At 37.1% G+C, this 25,621-nt stretch overlaps 1 protein-coding gene across 8 annotated transcripts in view; it reads left to right on the top strand.

Annotated features, from left to right (window-relative positions):
- The window catches only part of SOX6 (SRY-box transcription factor 6), a 368,657-nt gene that overhangs the window by 94,244 nt on the left and 248,792 nt on the right, over positions 1-25,621 (top strand). Inside the window, exon 1 of one of the 8 annotated variants that reach the window (XM_066187617.1) lies at positions 11,208-11,282. The exons of 6 other annotated variants lie outside the window; for them this stretch is intronic. The gene's annotated coding sequence lies outside the window, so the exon portion shown is untranslated. Of the gene's footprint in view, positions 1-11,207; positions 11,283-11,304; positions 11,668-25,621 lie in introns of those variants that run through there. One more of the 8 variants, XM_066187616.1, reaches the window with a different exon arrangement.

Below are 25,621 nucleotides of genomic sequence, written 5' to 3'. Positions count from 1 at the left end.
TCACCAGTGATGGGAAGGGAGAGTACAATGACTTAAAAAAACCCAAAAACAACAAAAACAACCCCGCATAAAACCCCCTTGGGATTAAAGGCAAGCGCTTCATTCTTTCTCTTCTCAAAGCTCCTGTATAAATTGTGCACACAAATGAAAGAATTACAGAAGGGAATATGTTCAGATTTTAAATATCAGCAAGATATATTTGGTTGTGATATTGCCTCATTGCACTAAAATGTTGCTCTAAAGTGGAATAAAGTATATATTTTTTACTAGTTGGTATAGAAAAACACATAAACGTAATAATATTTTAATTATAGTTTGTATAGATCTTGCCCATTTAAAGACTATGCAAATCTTCCCTACTGCAGGGCAGACAACTGAGAGACTGTGTGAGATAATGTGTGGTACATCAGGCATCCACCATAAATTTGATGCTTATACTCATGAGTCCTTCATATTTCATACGAAGAATCAGGGAGAATAAAAACAGAAGAAAAAGAGGACTGAATGGAGTTATCAAATATCCATGTGTGAAAGAAATAAGGAAAGATTACCTTGGTCTCCTGTACTTGCCTGTGCTAGAACTGTGATGCCGAATGCTGATCATATGCTGTGGGTTATGGTGAAATGTGGGGATATTATGAAATCAGGATTCCTTTCAGATGTACTCCATTATTTTTGAAGTCCTATTAATTCCCCATGTGTTCTGGCGAATGAAATAAGGAAAGGACCCTTTTAATGGGGGCAAGATGGGACTACTGCTCAGCTTGTACATGTTATGCAGCTGAACAGATGGGCCACTGTTTAGAGAAATATGGGTGGGAGGCTATTTTAAAAGAAAATGAAAAAACATTTGTTTAACTGCACGGCAACACAAATATTTTACCAGTTGAAGGCTGACTGTGTATTTCATTATGACAAAAGGTGTAGGCTTGAGGGGAAAAAAAAATAAAGCAAAATGCTTCTTTCTAGGATTTAAGACATTCACTCTAGATGGGGTATCTTAAACCTTGCTATAAATTCTTGCATTTAACTCTTTAAATTCTCACATCCCTTTTCTAATCGGAAGAAATCTGTTGGAAGGAAGTGCGTGCCAACATTTCCCATCAAATGCAGATGCTAGGCAGAAGTTCCTGCAGTTTTGTAGGGAGCTCCTGGGCTCACCCAAGCTGCTGCCATTCTCATTCTTCTCTCCTTATTTCTGCTCCCTCCTCCTTTGCTGAGGCATCTGCTCCCTGAGGCTGTTCACATGCAGCCCTTGCTCTGTTCTGCACCTTGTGATACCTTCTTGTAGGTACCTGAGCAGAGAAATGCCTTTATATTTCCATTTGCTCTAAGTGGTGAGCTTTGAAAAAAAGGCTGAAAACACAATTTAATTATTTTACTTAAATGTAACTATACCTGTGGGTATATATACCTATCTATATATGTATGTGCACACATGCAGAGGTGTACATATATATAAAAAAATCATAGAAACCCATTTGGGATAATCATTTCAAACCCCATTTGGAATAATCATATTTTTCACAAAGGTTGAGGTAGTTGTACAGTTCATTCTCTGTGTTCACCAGCAAAACTTTTATAGATGTGTTAAGTTAGCTTGGTGGAATGTGAAATTGATTACAGTAATTAGAAAATGTAGGTGGTTTCACTTATGTGCATCACTTTGCTTACTGAACTACTTAAGTTTCCATGAGTATGATAGTTTCCAGCTGCAGTGCAATAGGCATTTCATAAAGATTTAGATATACCCCAAAATATTAATATATACCAAAACGGACACGTTTTCAAACTCGATTAGCCCAAGCTCTTTGACAGTGAGCTATAAATGAGTCACTGTGCTGTGGTTTATAGTATTCTCTTTCTATACAGGTTATATTTTAATTTTCACTCTTTAGAAAGGAAAGATTTAAAACACTAGTCATTATATGGGCAGAAGAAAAAAAGAATTCTCAAAGACTGGACAGTGGGTACCATTAAACTGCAACAGGTGTACCTTTTGAGGGATGTTTAACGTGTGAAACTTTGGGACTTTGAGGAGTTTAGCGAAAGTGCCTGTTTGCAGCAGGTCCCAGGCCTGAAACACTGTGTGGCACAGCTTCAGAAAGATTTGTCAGCCTGAAAGCTGATGCAGCTGGAGCAGGATTTCAGTCTGAACCTAAGACAGATATGGACAGGATATATCGTGTAAACATAGTGCACTCAGTGTCCTGGCTTGATTAATTTGTCTGTTCTGATTCACTTTGTAATAAAACAATGTAGAGGTACGACTGGCTGATTGGGTATTGAAAGCTCCAACATCAGAGAAAGAAAATTACACACAGAATCACTAGGTTGGAAGAGACCTTTAATATCAACCAGTCCAACCCATGCAATTAAAATCAAGCAAACCCCAAAACTTTTATGTTAATTTATATGGTTTCATTTTGAAGTGATCCCTGCTTAGAGGTTCAGATTCTCTCATTCCTCCTTTTTCACAGGAGATCTCAAAGCAGTAGGGAAAGGTGATTTATAAAGGTGTTGTTTCGCCTTTAACACAGGTAAACACAGGCATAGAGAGGTAAATAGCACGCCAGGTACTGAGTCAAAACCAGGCCTTGCACTTTTCTGTGCTTCTTTCACTAGACAAATACTGATTGGGAAATTTTGACTAGTGGGAAAATTGTAGGCCAAATGCTAGAAGTTGCCTAGTGAATCATTTTATGAGGAGATATCGAAGTTCACCACATGGTTATCATGTGGGTGTAAGTCTGACACTGTAATTGTATATGCATGGTGGTTTCTGTCTCTAAGCTGTGCTGGCTTCAACAGCAAACTGAAATGCCGTAACAGATTCTGTGTATATATATATATATATACACATATACATATACACACATACAATATGAAATAGTTAAATTAATTTCTGACAATCATTATAAAGATTAGTGATGAATTGCATAGATCAGTATCTTTTGCAAAAGACAGTTTGGAGTACAATAATTTTATCATTTATTGAAATCAAGCGGAAATAAACAGGACTGTGATTTTTTTCTTCATAATTTACCTAGTTTATCCTCAGGACTTAAAAAATTAGCAGATATAAAGATATGAAGGCTCCAATTGTGAAGAGTGTTTAATATGTTGAATGAGGTATTTCAGAGGTAAAAAAAACCCCAATTCATAGGGCACTAAAACCAAATAAGAAATTTGTAAAGGATTCGAGCACTGTTTTGTGCATTGTATCACAACTCAGATGGGAATGGAGTTCTGGAGTGAGGTGTGAGATCTAGGACTGCAAAAGATTTAAACAGTAAAAAGAATTTCTAGTGATGAATGTGGCAATCTGACTTAAATTCAGATATCTAATTTGCTAGGTCCTGTAGTTAGAGCTGAAAGAGAGCTGGTTTGTGCGGCCCAGACGCAGTGTTTGGAAACCCAAGGAGCAGAGAGTTCTGCTTTCTCTCAGCTGACAGACACAAAAGGCTGTGCATACAGTGATGCCAGTATGGACTGACCAGGTAGACCAGGATGCAGGGAACCTGTAGAGGAGGACACATGGAAAAAACTGAGAGAGGTTGTGCATAATGGGGCAAATACAGAGAGCTGGTACTCAGAGATAAGAACCATTCTTCCTTCATGGTGTGTGAAGATAGAGAAAATTGCTGTTGTGTGCAAGCCGTTAATTTGGGCAAGAGAACTTGGTTCCATTGTGTGACTGTTATATAGGTTCCATTATGTATATGTATTTCCATACTGTACAGATTAAATTATGTAGATACACATACATATATGTAACCAGACGCTAATCTAGGGGGCTACTTGAGCAAAGAAACATAGCAGGAACTCCCTTTTCTTCCTCACTTTGGGTCAAATCTCCTTACATATTATGCATTAAATTTCAATGACTTATTGATTTTTTTTTCCCCTGGAGGTTCATTTTATTCCGTTGTCCATCAGTGCACAGCATATTGTGACTTTTGCTTGGCTGTATGAAAGTGGTACTGGAAAAGTGAGGAAGCAGATTGTCTTTGCTTGGTGTTGGCCACCAGAGTTCCCAGGGTCAAGGTGACAGAGCACTATAGTTACTCAGAGGTACAGTTTAATGGACCCAGTTGAACTTGTGACGTGTCCAAGGCTAATCAGTGCCTTGTTCTGCACCAAAGCAGCAGGACTGTGTAGTATTTGACTGCTTTACCAGTGTATCTACGGTGCTATGCCTCTAGTTGCTGCTGCTGTGACAACCTGACTCTCGTCAGGCTCCTGCACTGGATTCTTAGATCACTGCTGTTCTTTTACGTGTTTTTCTGCATAACACATGGTTATTCAGCAAAAAACACAGGACACGAAGTACCATATTCATGGAGGCACAGACTGTACCTGGACAGCTCTCTAGCTGCTAAATGGGAAATGATGCAGATAATTTGCTATCTACGCAGCTCTGACCTTAAAGCATGAATTCATATTCTGTGTAGGGGGCTAATGCAGATTTTATTACTTATTCACTAAAAGAATGTTGGCATACTTAATATATTTTAAGGAACAAATAGAACTTTTGGGAAACTGTGTACTTGCATTGTGCATATTAATGCAGTAGCCATACCAAGATGCCCTTAAAACACACTGCTAGGCTGAATTCTACAAAGGAAAATAATGAGACTTTCCTGACTGTAAGTTGTAAAGGATGGAGTCACCTATCACTATGCACAAAGTCTGTTTTTCATTAGATGTTAACTTTTTTTTCCCCCTTTATAAATAAACTAAGCAGTGTGTTTTCTGTCTCACAGAGGTGGTTTTATTCAGAAAGAAATAACAACTAAGAGGCAGCCAAAGAACACTAGTGGATGATACATGTGTCTGTGAAAACAGGTTCACGTATCTTAAGATGTGATTATCTTGGCTGAACAGAAGTTTAAACAAATAAATAAATGGTAGTACTGGCTGACGACAGTGATATCTCAAAGTTGTAGCAGACTACTGTGAAGTTCAGACTATTTCTAAGCATACTGAATGTAGCTATGTAGGCTAATTTTATTAACACTTTGTCTGCCACTTTGTTTGCAGCTCAGGTATTTGAGTGTTAAGTAAATTGAATTTTCTATCTTTGCAAATGAATGAAGTTTCCTTTTTTAGGTAGGTCATGTAAGTGGCTTACATGTAATCGTGCTAATCTTTTCCAAAGCACGTTGTCTTTGTCCTTCAGGATCGGGACTATATGGTAAGGCAAAAATGTGGCAGAATCTGTGTAAAAAGGAGACAAGCAATACAGAGTGTTGACACATGGGCTTGAGATTATGATTTTTAAAGGACCATGCCTATGGTTTAATTTGGTCACCTGGTAATTTTGGTCACTTGGTAATTTATCTGGAGAAGAATTGGATTGTGTTTTTCATTGAGTGGCAGTTTTGGGGACACTGGGATTTGAATTCACACAGTAACTTCCCTCCAGGCTGATGAACTTGTAAGTAAAATATAACACCACAAAGGATTAAAAATTACTGAAAAGACAATTTGCAGTCATTTTTGTCCCTCAATGGTAAATTAGGGATCACTTGAGAAAGGCAGGAGACTTCTGGGAATGAGCAGACATCAAGGCCAGCATAGCTGTTCAACATCTTATCCAACTTCCTACTATTGTGACCTCTGAGGAACGCTGTCAACGCTGTGCTGGTATGTCTGGAAGGGTTTGGGCCGTGATCTTTGTGGCGAAGATGTCAAGTTACAGAGAAAGTAGTTTTTCCCTCTACTGTTGGTAAAAAAGCAGGTCAAGTGGGGTTAATCTTGACAACTAATGATTCTGGCCTTTTCAGAATGGCATTATTTGTGGTGCTGAACAGCTGCCTCTGCTGCTGCTGTTTGGGCCCAGTGTTGGCACTGGAGGCAAAGCTTTGCTTCTTTGCTGGTATCAGGTTGTGTTCCTCTGGGTGCTGGGTGACATTTCAGCTTGCCAGAGATGTGGATTGTGTGGCAGGAGGAGGATTGAGTCTGTCTGCAGTTTTGGTGGCACAGAAGGCTAATGACTATTTCTGCAGTTTAGAAAAAAGGAAGATACTTAAAGCTCATTTTGTCACTGGAATGTGAGAGTTCTTTTCTTTTGAAATTTTATGTGAAGTAAGTTTGCTGAAAATCCAATATTCAAAACCCTAGAGCCTCAAGTGCCATGGCAAGTTTAAGGAAATGTTTTCTATTTGGTTTGAGTCTTTGAAGATGCATTACCAGACTTTCTCCTGTAGCGTATTTTAAGAAAATATCATCATCTAACTTAATTTTGGGTGTTCAATGAACTTGTTGCAATGAATGGTGAACTGGGAAAGGGCAGAAATATACCTGTGTTTAGGGTGTTTTCATGCATTGCTGCCTCTTTGTGAACAAAGAACAAAAGCAGAATTTATCACAGCAAGTTGGGGTTGTCTACTTTGAGGTAGACGGAAGTGTATCTGTAGCTTCTGCCCAAAAGGGGAAGAATTCTCTGTTCTTTGCTTTTCTCTGTGCCTGGCCCAGATATCACCTGGCCCATGGTGATTTCAAATGTTTTTCACTTGCCTCGCAGTGTCTGAATGGGCACAGATTTTTTTCCAGTCAATATACAACAATCTCTTGTGCTGACTACTGTACTCTGATCTTTGGCTGGATGCACTCTTGTTTCTTTGAGCGCTAGTGGTGCAGAGCAGACCTGGAGCTGGGTAATTCATAAGAGCTGGGTGTTATTGGTATTACTACTACTTGAGAGAGCCTGTATTATTTTGCACAGCAGTGTGGTCACCTGGCAGCAGGTCATTAGCATTTTGGGTTTCTTTCCCTCACAACAATGCACAACATGCTAATTAGAGGGTTTTGAAAGCTAAGCAACCTGGTTTAAAATCAGACATTTTAATTTGCAGCTTTAATGGCTATATTATAATAACTGGCTTGGTTTGGGAGTGAAGGGGAGAGGAGCACTTCTCATGTTCCAGGAGAAAGGTCCAATATTACAGAGGCTGACAAAATTAAAAACCTCATAATTTGACCTTTGCCTGGGATAAAAGGCTGTTTCATAACAATTTCCTTTTGTTCTTTGTTTAAGCCATTACTCCAAAAGGAGCCTCCGATTAATCTAAGTAAATGCATCATTACAGTCCTAATCCATGTCCTTCTGTCAGTGTCTGTTTTAATTAAATAAGAAACACTAGCAGAAAGATATCACGCACAAAGCTGTGATTGGAGAAAGAGGGTTGTTTGATCAGGGTGAGATTAAAAAAGGCTTTACTGTTTTGTCCTTTTGCTCTAGATGTCATAATGTAGGTTAAAGGAGGAAAACTTGTCTAATAGTTTAGCACATTGTGCCCCATTACAATATCTAAATAACCAGATTTACCCATGAAGCCGTCCCAGACACTCAATTAATTATACACAGAACATTCACAAACAGACAATATGGCAACTTGGTTTGAGTAGTTTAACACATTATTATGTTTGGGACTGTGTACAGAGTTGGCCAGAAATTGTATTCAAGTTGCAGGTATTTTTATATTAAATAAAACATTGATTAAAGCTATTTAGGTGCTTTTTTTCTTTTCAGTACTTGTGACTCCCAAATTGTAAACATGATTTATCGTGAACCCCTGATTTTTAAAAAAATTTTTTGTTTCTCACAAATTCAGGCCAATTATTTTACAGCAGTGAAGGATTGAAGGATTCATTTAATAAATGTCATAACATCCAAATAGTTAATATTGCTAAAGCAATGCATATGTAAGAGAGTCTTCCTCAAGGTAGCGTTTCAAGATCCCTGTGGTGAGGGTTTTTTCCCATATCCAGGCCATTATTTGATGTAATGAAAAGAGAAAGTGTGCAACACAGAGATTGTTAATTAATTTAGCCTAACAAGATGAAGATAAATGAAGCAAAGCATGGATTGAATGAAGTAAGAGGTCTTATTTACAATTTAATACTACTTTATATTAGGCATTTTTCAATTTACAAAAGAAAGGAGTTTAAAGTAAAGGTGTTTTGCAAATGCATGCAAGAATTTTTTTTTTATTTTATGAGCGGTTCCTAGAACTGCTGAAAATACCTTTTGGGTTAACCTTTAAGTTATTTTTTTTTTCTTCTTCTTTTCACAATTATTTTTCTCAATTTGATTTAAAATATGCTTAATAGGAATGAGAAAAATTAAACCCAAAACTTTTCCCCACTGAAATCAATAGAAAATTACCAATAGAAATGCTGTCAAGCCCAAATGTTACAGTTTTTCATTGTTTGTATTAATCTGCAGTCATAGCCTATTTTGTGTGATTTGTGTGTTAGAAAGATGCATTAAGAGGTGTAACTATAAAAATACAATAAGATGTGATTTTAGTCAGCATTCCAAAGTGTACATCTATTGTTGCTTGTGTTTTCAACCGTCTTGTTGCAGTGAAAGCTAAGACAGGAGTCCAGGATAGTGTTAATTAACAATGATTTCCTGTAATAAAACTATGATTTTTGATTTGGGAGAATATTTTTTCTCAAGACCATGTTTGTTTTAAACTTTTGTGAAAAGCCGTAGTTTCCAATTTCTTAACAATTAAAAAACCCCCCAAGATTAAAAGGCATGTCAGAGATTTTAGGTGCCTCTTCTTCCCAGTCTCAGATTTAAATAAAGACCATCCAAAGCTAACAGTAGCCTACAATTTGCATCAGTTCAGTCAGTGCATCTCAAGGTGCTTATTATTCAGTTTCCCAATGACAAAATTTAGGGTATAAGTCTATAGAGGTGAAGGAAAAAAAAAAGTTCTGTCATTTTTAATATCAAAAACTAATTAGCAAAAACAAGTCCTGTGTTCTGACTGATTAGAGATATCTTTATTAGTTTGTCCTAAACCCTGAATTGTAAATTATGACCAAACATAATAGGCCTTTTTTAAAAAACTAAACATCCTCATTTTTACAGATGAATTTGGTCTGTCCACTATTTGACCTTCTGCCATGATTACTGTCTGCAAAGGAAATGCCTTCCTTCCTTTTGCAGTAGCTAGACAGGACAGCGTTATCTACAAGCAGTGTCACTATGAGCAGTGGTCGCCACAAATAGCATTATTATGGTCCCTATGTTTTTATCTTGGGGGTCATGAACAAATCCATGCAACTGCTTCTAAAGATTTCAATAAATAGGACTTTTTATCCAGACAATTGGCTTTTATATTACTTTTAAACAAAACTACTAGTCCATCAAGAGTTTCAAAAGGAAAACAATTCTACAGAGTGCTGGTATGGCAGCACAGACCAATCATTATGGCACCCATTCTCCAGTCCTTTATTTTTCAAGTCCACAACAATAGGTTGTTGATTCAATGGACAAGACCAGAACAATTAAGTTCTCTGTTTAGCAGCAGTGCAGCATTTTAATGCCCTCCTCTAATAATGGTCTCATTATTGTTATTCTAAGACTGGGCCTCAGGAGGAGGAATATTTGCTGGAGGTACGTCATTATTTTGCAAATTTCGATTAGCTCATCATGTTGTCTGTACTGTGAAAATCGTAGCTAATTAGGGCAGTCAGTTAGACTACCAGCTTTTGAGCTTATGAGTTAAAAGGTAGCACACTTGATAGGCCAATGATGTGAAAAAGGTGGTAAAAAGAGGGATTAGAGCTGTTGCCTTAGTAACTCTAACTTCCATCTGTGCGGGAACAATGGACCTGTGTTTCTCCACCACCTTGGTGTAAAAATTGGTTTTGTTTCGAAAGGAAGGGGCTTTTTATGACAATCTGGAATTCAGCCTAACAGGGTGTAGTTTTAGTTGTTAGAAGAGACCATTGGAGGATAGGAAAGATGAAAGGTCATGGCGAGCTCCAAGGACATGAAAGGTCATTGTCTCTTGTAACAATAGTGGATTGTTTGGTCCCATTATTTCCAGCCAACTACTCGGTCAGGTGATAGAAAAGATACTACCAGTTTAGTCAGGTGGAAAGGGAGAGAAAGATAATGCACCTACCAAAGAACAAAAGATAACTATAATTCGCCTTTATTAAACAAAGTTGCACTTATTTGTGACCATCCTTTGAAAAGGGTTGTTTACTGACTTACTATTCCAGCCTGCTTTGTTCAGCACTGCCTCTGTAGGCCATCACATCTCTGGGAAGCAATCCAACGCGTTAGAAAATGTTGTTTAAGCTTTCTTCCCATGAAGAGGAGCCCCCAGGAGTACCACTGATGTGATACTTAACAGTAAATTTAGTTGTTGTAGCTTTCTCACATTATTGGCGCTCTTGAAAGGTTTTCCTTCAAACACAGAATAAAATTAGCTATAAATATGAAATAAATTTGCTTCAAAACTTTATAGCATTTTATCATAAATTCTACAGCACATATTGCAGAAAGTTTACAGCAAACTGTGTTAGGCTCTGCTTAACAGAGAGCAGAGACCTATAGTTGTGTAAAAATAGATTAACTATAGGACTACTGTTATGCAAAGGGAAATAGATTAAGTCTCATCTTTAAAGTCTCTATGCAGAAGCTTTAGGAGACTCTGTGCCTTTGTGTTAAGGAAAAAACAGAACTACTGCCATATTATTTAATGAAACAGCTCTAGCAGAGTTCATGACGAAAGAATTTCTGTTAGTGAATAGAGCTGTCACCCCTTGTATTTTTCCAAGAGCATCCAAACTCCCAGTTTGCTGTTTTTCAGAAAGACTTTTTCTCCCTTTCTCATTATTTCCCTATTTTTGTAGCATTATGCCTTAGTCATCCATGCAACAAGTTTATTTTTCTTTTCCTCTCACCTCTATCCGCAATCAAAGCACGTCCCAGGGTGCATCACATACCTCCTAATTTCTAAGACTAATTTCTTTAGGTGAGCATTTTCAGAATGTTCCACATTCTTATATGAGATCTCTGAACTTGTTTACCAGGTTTGTTTTATAATCTTTTTACTCATTTCACAACAGGGCTGCCAGAGCTGTATTGAATTTTTATGAAACTGATAACATATATGTAATTTACTACTATTACACTTGAAAATAAAAATGTTATATAATTTTTAGGTATCCCATCTTAAACTGTTCTGACCTCATTTGAACTCCCCTTTTTAGCTATTCTGGGCCTCTCTTATCTCATTTTTACTCCTGGCCACTCTTGCTCTTGCTTTCTGACAACACAGATGGGTGGCCTTGCACCAACTGATAACTGTGGCAATTTCTCAGCACACTATTCACTAATAAAAGATGTTATTTTCAGAATTAGGCAGGCATGTGTCATACTTGCTCACTGGCTGAAGATGAGAGGTGGAGCCGTGGCTTCCTGGGAGTGTGCAGTCGTATGAGCCATTGGACTTTACAGCTCCCAGGTTGTTGATGCATTGTTTTACTAGCAACTAGGTTTAGTAATTAGAGTCTTTCAGACAAAGGAAGTCTTGCTTTAAGAGTTTTTAAGCTTTTATTTTTTTAAGATAATCTATTCTTAATCTTTCTCTTTAGCTTGCTATTTAGTTCTTGCTTACGTGCTAGCGTATGTGTTTTTATTTTTGTATTACAATGAGCTGAAGAGTGTAAACTGTTGAGCTCAAAATGGGAGACCTGCAAAGGGTTAACCAGCAGAGAATTACAAATGAACTATCAGGAAAGTTGATTATTAATCCAGCAAGAGAGAAAATATCCTTCCAGTTAGCAAGAATTAGTACCTGAAGAGCTGATAATATTGTTCAGGCTGTCGGTGTGGAATGGCAAAACCAGGTAAGCTAATCATCTTCTCAGGGGAACGAAATCTTTTCTTTCTGTTTTTCATTATAAGAGAGTTTAGTTTTTAAAAGAGTATTTGTTATTTTACTTAAAGTATCAGCATGTGAAACAGCATATGTTGATCCTTAGTTTCCTCAAATGAATGAAAGAAATTAAACTTGTGTTTAACTTTGGTAAGAAGATACATTTCTAAGCCGTATTTCTAAGCTACGCAACGTATGTAACTGAAATATCATAACAATTCTTTCCTGGTTTGTGGTTAAGTGTGAGAACTGATTACAAAACCTGAAGAGTCCTTTGCAATTGCCAGCTAATATATTACGTAAGTTGGTCTTTAGTTGTGCTTGGGCATATTGTGGGGGTTTACAGGAACTTTTATGTTGCAGAGCTCTTTCATTCAGTTGTTAGATTTCAGTTTTCACACTATATGAATGATTTATTTAAGTTTGTTTTGATATTGTGAACACATTCCTGTTTGTTAACAAGCTGCTTTTTTTTTTTAATTTTTTTTTTTTTTTGGTGGGGTTTCAAAAATCTATGATCTGGGCTTAGAAGGAAATGAATGTTTGGTAAACATACCGCTGTGTTTATATAGGGAAATGCAAATGAAACCATTAGGTCAGTTGAATAAAATCTCATAATTTTGGTAATTTTTTAAAACCTCAAAGCCCTTTCTTGGGAAAACTTTCAAATTTGTGCCCCTGATGCTGATAAATAGATATGATCAACAGTTATGTTTTTCAATGTAATCCTCATTATTTAGCTTATTATAGGTGTTATGTAAAAGTTTTTAAATGATAGTCTAGTATTGTGGAAACTAGAAAGTCTGTATAGAGCATTTGATAACTTTTCCTCATTGTCTGCTATTAGTTAAATTAGTAGCACTTAAAAAAATCCCGATTTTCTTGTAGAATAGGATTCAGTATGCACATGATGTGACTGCAGCATCTGTCTGGGTGAAAAAGAGTCCAGATTTTAGCCTGTTATGTATGAAATAGCCTGAAAGCTGTATGAAAGGGATTGTGGTGATACAAGAAGGAAGATATGAATAAAACCTGAAAATATTCCAAATTTAGAGCCTGAGGTGCTGTAGCAATGTGCTTCTACAGGGGAACTTTTCATGAGCCATAGAGAAAGGAAGAAACCTTTTAATTTTGGGAATGGGATTGAGATATGGCCTCAGGCAAAGGAGAAAGAGAAAGGAAGGCAGTGGGGAAAGTGAAAGGGAGAAGTGGCGTTTGTCTGACAGCGTCACCGCTCCGCGTGTGACTTTGGCCTCCTCGGGCACAGGGACAGCTGCTGGCCAAGTTCTCTGAAGGGTGTCTCACCACGTTAGAGCAAATTACAGTCTTAGAATTTGCTGATGAAGGAGCTATCAGGGCCACAAATGGTGGCATTTCGGGAGTTATGCTAAATATTCAGATGTACATCGAGGCAAATGACTTCTCGAGGCACATTTTAGCTGAGTATTTTAAGGAGAGCAGGGACAACGTAAATAAGCTGCATTTTCTGAGTTTGAACACCAGCATCTAGGAAATATATAAAGAGCAAGAAACCCAATGATGAAAAAATTATCACACAGGAAATGATATACGTAGAAAAAACAAGATTGTAATTAGTGGAGGAAAGTAAGAAACTGATTAGAGAAATGAAATTTCCCAGATGTTTAAGGAAAAAATGAAAGTTAAATTAGATAAGCTCTTTTAACTAGTATTGGAGAGGAATGCTTCCTTCAGAATGAGAAAGCTAAACTTAAAATTAGAAAAGCACTGGCAACTTGAGTTTAGCTCAACTGTTTTCCTGCACGAGTGACTCTTTGGAATGCTCTGCTTGGAACATCATCAGGAACAACTGGTATAGAGCTGTTGGGGAAGAAGTAAAACACAAAATGAAACTCTTTGTATGCTTATTTGGAATGATTAAGGTGATTGTATTTCTTGTGTGTACTAACCCAAAAATGAGACAAATTGGATGGATTTTGAAGTAGTACTTCAGGATTTATTGTATTTCATGTATATATGTAGTTGACACTTGAGCTCTTGCACTCCACTGGTTCAACTAGTTCATTTTAAAATTGATTGTAAGCATTAGCTTATTGAAAGAATCCTAAATCATCAAACACGACCTGCAAATGAACAGAAACAGTCTTGACCCCCCTCAGCTATAAACCAGTGTAAATTAGCTGTTATTTAATTATTATTATTTATATTAACTGGGATAAAAGTAATGTTCTTAAGCAAAAGATAGAAGCGAAAGATATCAAGCAGAAACTCTGGGATTTTTGTGTCCATTCCAGTGACTTGTTCCAACAACACAATAGTGTAACCTGTGAAAAATGTCCCCCTACAAGGCAGTTAAGCCGACACCACTGCTTTTGTGCCAGTTCCTGTTCTCAGTTATGTATTACAGGAAAAAAAAAATGAAGGAAAAAAAGCCAACCAAAAAAGTTAGACGTGTCTGGAATAGGTTGATAAGAACATCATCTGATTTACTGGAACTAGTTTGACTGACCAGGGTGTTCATGATAAGTAAAATTGTATTTTCTTCAGTGCAGACTGTGCAGATTCCAACCTGTTTAAAAGCTTAAGGTCGAGGAGAGATGCAGCTCCAGAGGTCTCTGACTGACTAGACACACATCTGGAAGCACAGCTGCACTCAGGGGAGGCTGCATAAGCAGTTAGCCTGCAGCAAGCAAGCCATTCTTGTCACTACATGGTTGGTGCAGTAAGATGGGATGATGCAGAGGGTGGAGCATAAATATCTATATGTTGCTTGATTCTTTACTTTATAGAAACCTGTTAGCAGCCAGGAGGAAGCTTTTCTACACAAACAGATGGCCAAAGCAAAGTTTGGGCAAGGTTATTTTTGTTTCTTGGACCACACCTCGTCTGTGGTGACAGTACTGGAGAGAGAATGTGTTTCAGTTCATTAGGAGCTCAGTGAAGCTACATGGGTAACACTGACGTGTTTTATAAGATTCAGTGTAAAGCTGCACAGTTCAAGGAAGCTCATGTCTTATTAGCTATGGCTAAGGTCAGTTATCCACACAATGAGGGGGAAACTCTTTCATAAACAAGTAGATAAATATGGTGCAGGTGGTGCTTAGCCTTGCTTCTGGCTGTAATATTACCAAAAGAACAACTCCAGCTTTTACAGAGTCCTTATGGAGCATCAGCAGCATAAAGTGGTCAGATACAAAATTACAAGGTTGTGTCATGGAAAAAGAACAAGTTCAGGGCACTTATGTGGCTTTGCATGCACGTTTCTACAAGATATTAAGGAGAGACTATAGAATCATTAGAAATGTCCTTCTAGAAGAAAATGAATTGTAAAACGCTTGGGCTGAAAAAATAAATTGGTCTTACCTCATCTAAGCATTGGAATAAAACAGGCCTAATGTCTTGTGGGTTTTGCTTTCTGAAAATTCTGGAGTGTTCCATGTGTTTCAAAAAAGCTGGTTAGATACATAGATGTTTATTAGCACTTGATCCACATCTGATAACATAGAAAAATAATATAAAACATCATTTTGCCTTTGAGGTTATCATTTTTACTGTCTTATGGAAAATAATTATATTTTAAACATCTGCAAAGAGAGAAGAGCTTGAATTGTCAATTGAATCAAATGCTGCTAAAGGAAAACGTTTTCTTTCCTTTTTTTTTCCTCATCTGAAGTAGGAGTTACATGTGTTCCTCATTACACCCAACATATTCCAGTAGTTTTCTAAAAAGACATACTCATGAAGAAGTGTATTCTCAAAGACATATTATTTTCAGCCACTAAATCCTGGAGCAATCAAACGTGTCATTTATCACCTTCTGAATAGAGTTCTGTGGCTGTAGTGGATGATGGCACATAACATCCATAGAACTGTAAAGTGTAATCCTCTGCCTGTCTTTACTGCACAGGTTTTGGTTGTATTTTTGTAGATGCTGGAGGAAAATCTGCTGGCATTTTTTTCAAAGATAGTACAAATTAGTGTTGGTGTAGTTATTAATTATTCCGCAGACTTTAGGCCAAATGTTTTAATGATAGTAAAAACACACACAAAACCAACCAACCAAGACAGAACCCACAGCAAATTTACTTTAAACATAATCACCCACGTTTGTGAGAGCCAAAGGACAGCAGATTGAGTGTTTTCCCACAAGTGGGTCTCCTTTATGGACTGGACAGATGAGGTTGTGATGTGCAGGTGTTCAGTGTCAGAGGCAAACAGGGGTGTTCAGAACAAAGTGGGGATTTTTCAGGGCACTTTCTGCTTCAGTAGGTCAAACAAGCAAACTCCATGGCGCTGGGAGAAGGCCAAAGCTGGACATTTCAGCTGTACATCCTTTTGGCTTTTCTACCTCTGAACAGGAATGGATAAAGTAAAAAAAATGTAACAGTTTGTCTGCTGTCTAATATTTTATGCTCACATGCAAGTTTCCTGGCATTTTACAGTGGAAGAATTATTTGTTTAAACCTCAGTGAGCACTGCAGTAGTCAGATCCTAATTGCTTATGCTCTTTTTTTTCTTTTCTTTTCTTTTCAAAGGAAAGTTTTCATCAGTACTGTGCTTGTCTAGTTCTCATTTAAAGAATTCTACTTCCATATTTACTTCGATTTTTAAAAAGTCACATGTATGAGCATACATCTTACTTTTTTGCATGAAAAATATGAGCTAAATCACAAATGTCCTTATTCTTTCTTTACCAGAAAAAGCTTTTAGCATTTATTGAGGTAATATATATGGTTTACTAGTGTTTATATAGAATCTTTCTTGCCTGTGATTTTTCAACAGATTGCTTTTTCTTTGAAAAAAGTTTATTTATAGGACATTGTTGATTCGTCTTTCTACTTTTCCCATCAGTTGTAGTCTGTTTAACACTGTCACCACCTTAGAGGGCACAGTGTTGAGGGAAAACAAAGTAGCTGCTGGTGACCCCGTGACAACTATCTGGTAAACCTGATTACTAACCTAGAGCGTTGTTTAATCTGAAGGCCAAACAAAACCCTGCAGGAGAGAAACATTGTTTTGTCCTAAATGCCTATTAGGAAGGGAGCTGCTGTGTTCTAAGCTGCAGAATAATAAGCCTCCCTGGCTTGTCGGGGTTCAGATCTGGGCATTCAGCGCAGACTTGCCTAGACTTCCTATTGCAAAGAAAGAGCTAAGTTTTGGAATTGATGTCGAAGTCAGCTAAAACAATAATCAGTAATAGCAGCTTTGTGTTCCAGGGAGGATCAGAGTCTGCTTTGAGCTGTACTGATATAGTTCTAAAGATAGGATGTGGACTTCATTAGGGTTATTCTCTTCTGCACCCTACAGCTGTGACATGGAATCCAGAGTTGCTAGGTCCTGTCTCCTGCTGTCTGCTTTTAGCTGTTTTGTTTTCTTTGCAAGGAAAGAAAGGAATGAACAAAAGTGACTACTTCATCTACTAGTATCACTAGTAATTTCTGCATTGTATGAGAAATGTCACTTCCCCATTTTCCCAAAACTGAAGTTTTCAGGGAATAAATTAGAAAGAAAGCTCAGTGCCAGCAGATAAATTATTGAGCCTTTTTATAATTTTTTTTTCCCTGTCATGGCATTCATTATCCTTTAAGGGTATAATCAATATGCCTTAGGTCACAGATGATCATCTAAGTTATAGAAGTTTTAATTCATCAGGGGTGATGTTCTGATTTTACTTCCTTAACTCCAGTAGTGAAGCACCAATTTTAGTATAAAAATGTGCTAGTACGGTAAAATACCTCTTCAAAAATTATTAGAGCTACACAAAATGAGTTGACTGATACCAACCAAATCTAGAGAGACTGAATCATACAGTAGGCAATTGAAAGAAAAATATTTGTTGTTAAAAATATATATTGCTTTGTGAATCTGTAATATTGGTTTTGGAACCAGAGTGGGAAGGGATCTCTGCTTTAGAAAATTTGTGAGCAAGCACTGTATCAGTTACTGAAGTTCTCAGTGTAATAATTAGCATGGTGAATTCCATCTATATTATGTATAGGCGTGTCAGTCTAAACATATAATTATATGCAGGTTAGAGAACTTTTACCTCCATATTTATGTGTCTGTGTACATAAGCATGAACACAAATACATGGACACATGGATGCAAGTCCATTTCATCCATTATTTATATGTATTCTCCCTATGCAAATACATAGGCGAGCATACACATGCATCTAAAGGTGATGTATGTACATCTGCACAGCAATACCCTATGTGATTTTCGTACTAATACTTGGTGCAAAGCTTCACACTTCCTTAAAAATAGTCTGTCTTCCATATAATTCTACTTTCAGAGATGACAATCTATAATTTAGAGGACTAATACATTATCAGAAGAAATTGAGAATTATTTGATAATATCAGGAGTAGATGAGAGTGCTTGTGACTCTTCCAGGCCATTGGTGGCAGTTTTATTTGTGTAATGCATGGGTCAGTTCTAGCATAGCAATGGGCCTCTGGCCATCCCTGTGTTCTACCTTGCACTTGCAAGATTTCTATTATTAAACAAATAGAGAATTGGACATTGTACATGTTTAATTATTAGCTAAGATATTATTAAAGTTGTGTTAAGAGATTATAAAAATACTATCAATAGTTTTGCCAATTTTTAAAAAATTCTTTTAAACCTTGTTTTAGAAAGATTTCAGGCGAAAAATCTTTAAAAAATACCTTTCTGGCAATATCTGTAGTAGTCCATGAAGGCTTGAGTTTCCTAATTTGTGTAGTAGTCTGGAACATTATTCCTTTTCTCATTGTTTCTGTCACCGTCTTCTGTAGAATGCCATCATCTTCTAATGTTATAATATATTGTGAAAACTGGAAATTAACCTAACCAAAATAGCTTTCAGATGGTTAATTAGATTTTTTGTGTTTGCTAGAAAATAGGGTACTTTTAATGGCTTTGTTTCTTACAAGACTAAGCAAGTATTAATTCTGTTTTCTAGTATTCGTCCTACTTTGCTGATCAGACTTCTTTAATTATAAGAAGTGTTTATCACTTTTCTGTCCCATAAAAGATAATAAGGTACACATACTTTACAGCTTGAACCCATAGGATATGTTTTATTACATCCTTGAAGTCAGTGAACAAGTGATTAACCCCAAAAGTTGCACCAGTATTTTTAATAACATTACCACTGATGGCTTTATTTTAATGATAAGACATTTCAGGGATTTTTTTTTACATACAATTTCAGAAAACACTCATTATATGATGTTACAGAATTTTTGTGGAGTTGTTGGGATTTGTGTGTGATTTGCTATTGGCCTGAGAGTATCAATATTGAACTACTGAGCACTTGTACATTTGTGTTCAGTGGTGACCTGAGGATCATGGACTAGTAATAAGGGGCCAAAAAAAAACGGGGACTTGTGTTCCATTTTGGTTTCAACAGCTTTATTCCCACCTAAAAACTTTTTTTGAAAACTGTCAGTAATTTATTCCTCCTGCCAGGTGATTGTGGACTCACTGGTAACATTTTGCTGGCTTTACCATTTTAGTTTGCAGATAATTTTTCCTTTTTTTCTCTTCAGTGCTATTTAATGCCATTGTCATAGCTGAAGACCCAAGTCTCTCTCTCAAGTCCATGGAGTGGCATTAATTTAATTTCATTAAACCTCATAAAAACCATTAAGCTACATACAGGCACCTGCACTTTGCTTGTAAATTAGACATCAGATTACAAGGTCAGGCATGAAATTTTCATAATTTAGAAATAATACTGGGTCAAGACTTTTAATACATTGGTTTGCTGCCTTATGGCTTTGGATAGTGCCATTTTTTCTCTCTGCATGGCATAGTTACCTGACCTTTGTTATCCCATTGTTCTGGTTTATAGGTTGATAACCATTCTGTGAGGTGTGGACCTGCCCCTGCTGCATTCCCTGAACTAAAGAGAAAAAGAAAAACAAAAAAGAAAGGAAAAAAGAACCCCCCCTCCACTAACCATTAAATTGTAGGGTGATCTGGAGATAAAAGCAGAATCTCTTTTTTGCTTTTCAAATATTTACTTGGCCTTCAAAAGGTATTTGCCTTTTGTGTTTACATTGGATTTATTTTTTTGGCCTACATGCAGAAAGAAAATGATACATTAAAGAATAATGGACAATAGTAAGGAAAATGCTCTCAGTTTTCACATCTAGCCTGTTTTTTCTATTTTAGGTTTATTTTTTTAATCTTGTCTACTTCTATTTAAATAGAAACTGCTGAGTATTGTAAAGGGTTGTAAATGTGAAAGTATCAGATGAAGTACAGTACAAGAAGATTATCTACAGGTTGGCAGGCAGTAATGAGGGTTGGCAAAGTGCCATTTTTCTCTATGAACCTTTGGGACCTCAAGTTATTCCTGTTTGTGGTAGAACAATGTAAGGCTTCAAAAGGCAGTGATCTGTCACTTGCAGGAGTTCTTTCTGCTGTTCCTGAGAGACGCAGGTGAGGTTTGTCTCTGTAGAGTTGTATAAATCTTCACCTTGGCAAAAGGAAAGATACTTTGGCTGAGAGTTGATGTCTGTGTCGTATCATCTTCGGTTCTTTCCCTCTGGATGGCATTGGAGCTTCCTTGGAACCGACATTGTCCCTTATGGATTTACTTTCCTTGAAAGAGGAGGGTTTAAGCAAGTTTGTGTAAAATATAATTTAATTTAAAACCCCACACTCAAGGGAAGCGCTTTGTGACAATCGCCTGTTCCAAGTTTATCTTTTTTGTTGCTCAAGTCAGTCCCTTTGTCCTTTTACACACAACTGCTGCATCACCAAAAGCTTGTGATTTTGTTAGAGTGAAATCATGAGATCAAGATATTTCCCATATCTTCTTACTGTAATATTTAATATTTTTGATGCTACTAACTTAAAAACAAACATGACCCAATGATTTATTTGGAGCATCTTGATTAATGTGCTTTGAAAACACGGGCATATATAATAGATAAAAATACATTTCACCACATGTATGTCATAAAGCTCTTAGTATGTTGTAGTTTGTGAAAATTACAGTCAGTTAATAATGTGTCAGCTCCCCACTGTGTGCTTCGTAGGATACTGAATGGGTGTTACAAGATTTATTTGCTGGATTTTGCAGGTTTTCTGTAGCGTGTCAGATGCCTTGCTGATTGCTTGGTGAAGCCTAGAGCATGAGCTCCCTCCTGCAATGTTTACTTTAAGTCAATCTACATTTGCTTAAAAGTATAACAGGATTAAAATCAGATCACCTCCTCAGAACTTTCCTAAAAGCCTGGATATTCTTTAGTGAGACTATTGTGTGTTATTTAGAGGCACACTTGTGTGGGAATCACAATTTACTCCATAGTTCTTAGAATTACAGGGAATGGATTTGTAATAAAATGTGTATTGTAGTGTTGCTAAAGTGATAATAGTATTGCAAATAATTTATATACTACTCTGGGATTTTGAAGGAGGATAGGACTTTGTTCATAAAGTAACTGCAAGGGTTCCCTCTCCTTTTGAAGCTTTCATTCTTATGTATCTCCTTGACCTATTTCATGTCTTCTAATTCTTTCATTCATAGAGAGAATTGCTTGGCCTTGTTGATACAGTGTTATTTTACACTTAAAATCTTAAAAAGTGGGAATGCTCAGTTAAGTTTTGAGTTCTTTTTATTCACTGTCTTTCTGGTGATTTTTTTTTTTCTTGCCGGGAATGCATTTGAGCATTTCTGTTTAAATGTTTCCATTCGTGTCCTGCAGTGTGGGCAGCCTTCAAGTTTAGTTAAAAGGTACAGAAATACCTGTTTTCAAAAAATATACAATCCTGAAGACAATTGATGACTGGGATTAAAACTGTAGGTGTGTCAAGATGGCAGTCAATTTGGGTAATGCATAGGTGGTGCCTGTGGTGTTCCATTGAACTGCCATATGGAAAGTAATATCAGGATAACACGGTTTAAACTGGATGGGTAAATTTCTATGTGACTTCAAGTGCATCAAGCACCAGCTTGTATAGCAATTGGATTTAATAGGCAAAAAAAAAAAAAAATAAAAAAAAATCAAAGGGAGTTTAGAAAAAGAGAAATTGTGTGAGCTGATTTAGGATTTGAGGCTCTTGTCTGATGCTAATAAAGTTTTCTGATGTCATTCTTTTTGTAGCTATAATGTACACTACAGAAATAATTTGTATAATGTGTGCTTGCATGTACTATCTTGAATGAGGTATATGTTTATAATTTCTGGCTTTCAGATTTAAATCTGTGAACACAGCAAGAGCTCAATGAGTTCTGATAATAATAGTCCTATAATGCAGAGATCCTGAGAACTTCCTTGCAAATGGAAGGAGTCATTCATCTCACAAAAGTGGTAGAGAAAGAAACTTGCCAGAGTTGCAAAGAATCATTTCTGCAAGGGTCACACAGAACAGATTAGACCATAATCAAAATATTTTTGAGACATCTTACGATTTTGAGCGAGGTAGTTAAAAAGGAGCTTTGAGAATTGGAGTTTTGAGAAGTATATTTCAGATCGACCACTTTGTCCATGTTTCTATCTCATGTGCCCTAAACCCATGCATATTAAGAAATATAGGCTTTAATTCCCTGTCTGGCTTCTACTGAGACCATCTATCAGGAGAGTAAGGCTCTTTTCCAGGTAATTATTGGGGGACTTATAAACCTTATTTTCCAGGTAATTATTGGGGGAAATATAACCCTTCTTTTATTTCTGTTTCTCTTTCCCAGATGGTGTTTAAACTGTGCATGCAAAGTAGGAGTGGTAGAAATTTCTAGAATTAATATAGAACAAAAGTGTATGTTTTAAACTTTGTTGTCTTTTTATTTGCAACTTCTCCAAACTTGCTTCTTCATTTAAAATTCACCTTTCTTTCCTGCCTTGTAAAAACATATTTATTTTGTATTGTTTTATTCGGAAATATTAGAGCACTGCGGACAGGGTTTTTGGAGACATCATATAGCACGTTTCTTGCTTGCAGAATGAAATGGTCATTTTCTTTCTGCTTTGTACTTTCCCATTTTTTATATATTTGGTTGTAATTGTCTTTCATTGTGAAAGGTGTTTTCCACAAACAGGCGGAGTGGCACACTGCTTGGGCCCCTTCAGGGGCCCTGTGGTTCTGAAAAGAGTGATACGAGCTGCTAACGTATTTCTATCTTTCTGCCTAAAAACTTGGAATGTTTGAAATACTAAGTTTGCATCTGGTTGTTTTCATAAAGTTTCTGGCAAATCTAGAGGAGGCATTCCTAAAATCTTCTCATAGTATATTACCATGCTGGAATAATTCCTGTTCAACCTTTCAGTTGGTGTCCGGTGACAACTTTCTGGTAGGCGCTGGGCAGACATTTGGTCCATCAGGCACCTTAATTTGTCTTGCTCTGGTTTGAGCTTGACCTGGTCTCTGCGCTTGTTTCAAAGTGCCTCCATCCCTCTTTTCCTCCCCATGCCCCAAAAGCCAGTGCCTGGTATAGCCACCTGGGAGAGCCCCAGGCATCTCTTTGCTCTGTCATTAACCGTTTGGGAGGAGGATGAGTGAGGAGCATTCCATGGCCTCAGGTCCCCTTTAGAAGCGTCTAGTGCCAAGGCTGTTAGAGCTGGTGCTGACTGCAGTGGGAACTAGTGGGAAGTGTGGACCCATTCCCACTGGTGATCCATGAGGTCTGCCTAGTAAAGCTGCGCTTTAAAACATCTCGAGTGAAATCTTGATTCTGCTGAAGTCACTGGGTACTTAGGTATTAATTTTCTGTCAGCAAGGATTTCACCAGTATTTTTATTTTGCAGCTGTAGAGGGGGGGAAGACTGAACCAAGATGAATGTGACTTCACGTTGTGAAATAGATTCTCTGCTAGTTTCATCCTTGCCTTCCTCCCATCTGAATAACTGTAAATGATGTTCTCTGTTAATAAGTGTGTACTTTGTCTAAATTGCATTTATTTTTCTTTTGACATATATACCATTTTACTATTAATCATCCCCTTCTGCTCTTTACTGTACAAAGACACTGTTGTGCTGATGGAACATATTTAATCTTTGGTATGTTGTATTTTATTTCTATTGTTGCTTTCCCATTTCTTTATGGAAAATCTTTCTTTATTGACTCTTAAATCATGGGTTAAGCCCTTATTGAAAACATGTTCTGTATGTACTTCTTGTGAGCGAAAGGAGTTCTTTTGAGGTTACAGGCTAGGCTTATACAAATACTTCACTCTACAGTGAAAATTCAGAGGTCTCCTATATGTTATCTAAAGCTAGAAATATACCCATTTACTCAGCAGCACATCATAAAAGAGATGCATACTATGTTCCTGTCTGTCAGTTCCTTAAGTCATCACTCTACAGCCTTTTTTAAATTCTCTTTTTATTAAAACCAAGAAACAAAACAAAGACAAAAAAAAAGCAAAACCAACATCAATTACATGTCAACATGACATCAAACAGCATAATATATCAGAAAAATACATGTATGATCTGGTGACTCAATGATTCCTGTCCATATGGCATTTACAGAGAGGTAAAGAAAAGGCAAATAGCTACACATCTGTATTGGGAAAAATGTCCAATGTAAAATTGGCCATTGTGACAGCATCAGAAAGCTTTCAGCTGAGATTACTTGGAAATAAATAACACAGAGAAGAGGAAGAGAGGTTTCGACAGTGTTGCTCTTACATATATTTAGAGTTTTGTACAATGAGGGTTGTGCAGGTATAAATCTTTGTATAAAAAAATTACTTTAAGGATGGAGATATTCTGCTTGCTGATGCTAGGTCCAGGTTTATAGATGGATGTGCCATACAGCTGCATGCAATGATGCAAAAATATGATGAGAGAAAAAAATCTCTGAAAATAAATGTGACTATCTGGTGAAACTATTAAAATGAATACTGACTCCAAGCCTATTTGTATATTTGCTGAAAGACATATGAAAAAAGCCTCTTTGTATAAGTGCTAAACACATGAAAACCACTGAGAATCAGTTAAGCCCCTAAAATAATAATCTGGGAATTCCATTCATTATTATAGCAAAGGGCATCATAACTTTATGGTAAGTAGGGAAGGGTGGGAGAGAGGTGAGACTATGGGGGTGTGAACCAGAGAAAGAAAACCCAGAAAGACCCAGAATCAAACACAGCCTCTGTTATTTGAATTTGTTGTTAGTTTTCAATGGAGTGATAACTGTAACAGCTCAGCCTAAACTGCCTGGCTCAACACTCCCTGTTCTAAGGAACGTGGATGTGTTTCATAGCTTACATCTGGACAACAGGGCACAAGGAGAAAAAGGCACAAGGATGGATCACATTCTCTTTGCACAGTTAGGGCTTGAATCTAATAAAATAATAAAATTATGGACAAAGAAAGATATGTACGCATAGACACATACATTTATATATCTACACACGTGTTCATGTGTGTAGAAATTCAGTTTCACAAGGGATTTCTCCTCATTTTCGTTGTTAGACTCAGTTCACAGATCTGTGTTCTGTCTCTTAAGAGTCAGAAGAAGTTATCTTCTGGAATTTATTATTTTTTTTTTCTTACTCAAGCTGACTATTTATTCAGTGCTATCTGAAATCTCTTTTTGTTACTCTTATTACAAGGACAGCTATAGGCCCCAAAGGACGTGATAAGTGACCCACTGGACCTGGAGATGGTGCTTTCTGTGAGAGCAGGGAATACGGAATGAGTTCCTTATCTTATCTTTTAGATCAGCAATAACTTCAGTGAGACCACTTGGTCAATATTGTACATCTCAGTCTATGACCACGTCTCCCCAAAGTAGTGACAAAATGTGTTGTCTATGTTGGCTTCTGCGGATGGCAGAACAGGGCATAGTGCAGCACAGAGCCTGTGGGGAGCAGCAGCTCCTGAGGGGAAAATTGCAGCACATGGAAACCTCAAAGGAAATTTAAGAAGTGACAGTGTGAGTGTGCGCGCGTGTGCGTTGAAGTCTGAAGGCAGAGAACTATGAGGGCTATGTGGAACATTTCC

The sequence above is a fragment of the Chamaea fasciata genome, unplaced genomic scaffold (assembly GCF_029207755.1).
Source record: "Chamaea fasciata isolate MVZ Bird 193981 ecotype frontalis unplaced genomic scaffold, bChaFas1.0.hap1 SCAF_7, whole genome shotgun sequence".
In the NCBI taxonomy this organism is placed as follows: domain Eukaryota; kingdom Metazoa; phylum Chordata; class Aves; order Passeriformes; family Sylviidae; genus Chamaea; species Chamaea fasciata.
This window is presented reverse-complemented; position numbering and strand designations above follow the sequence as displayed.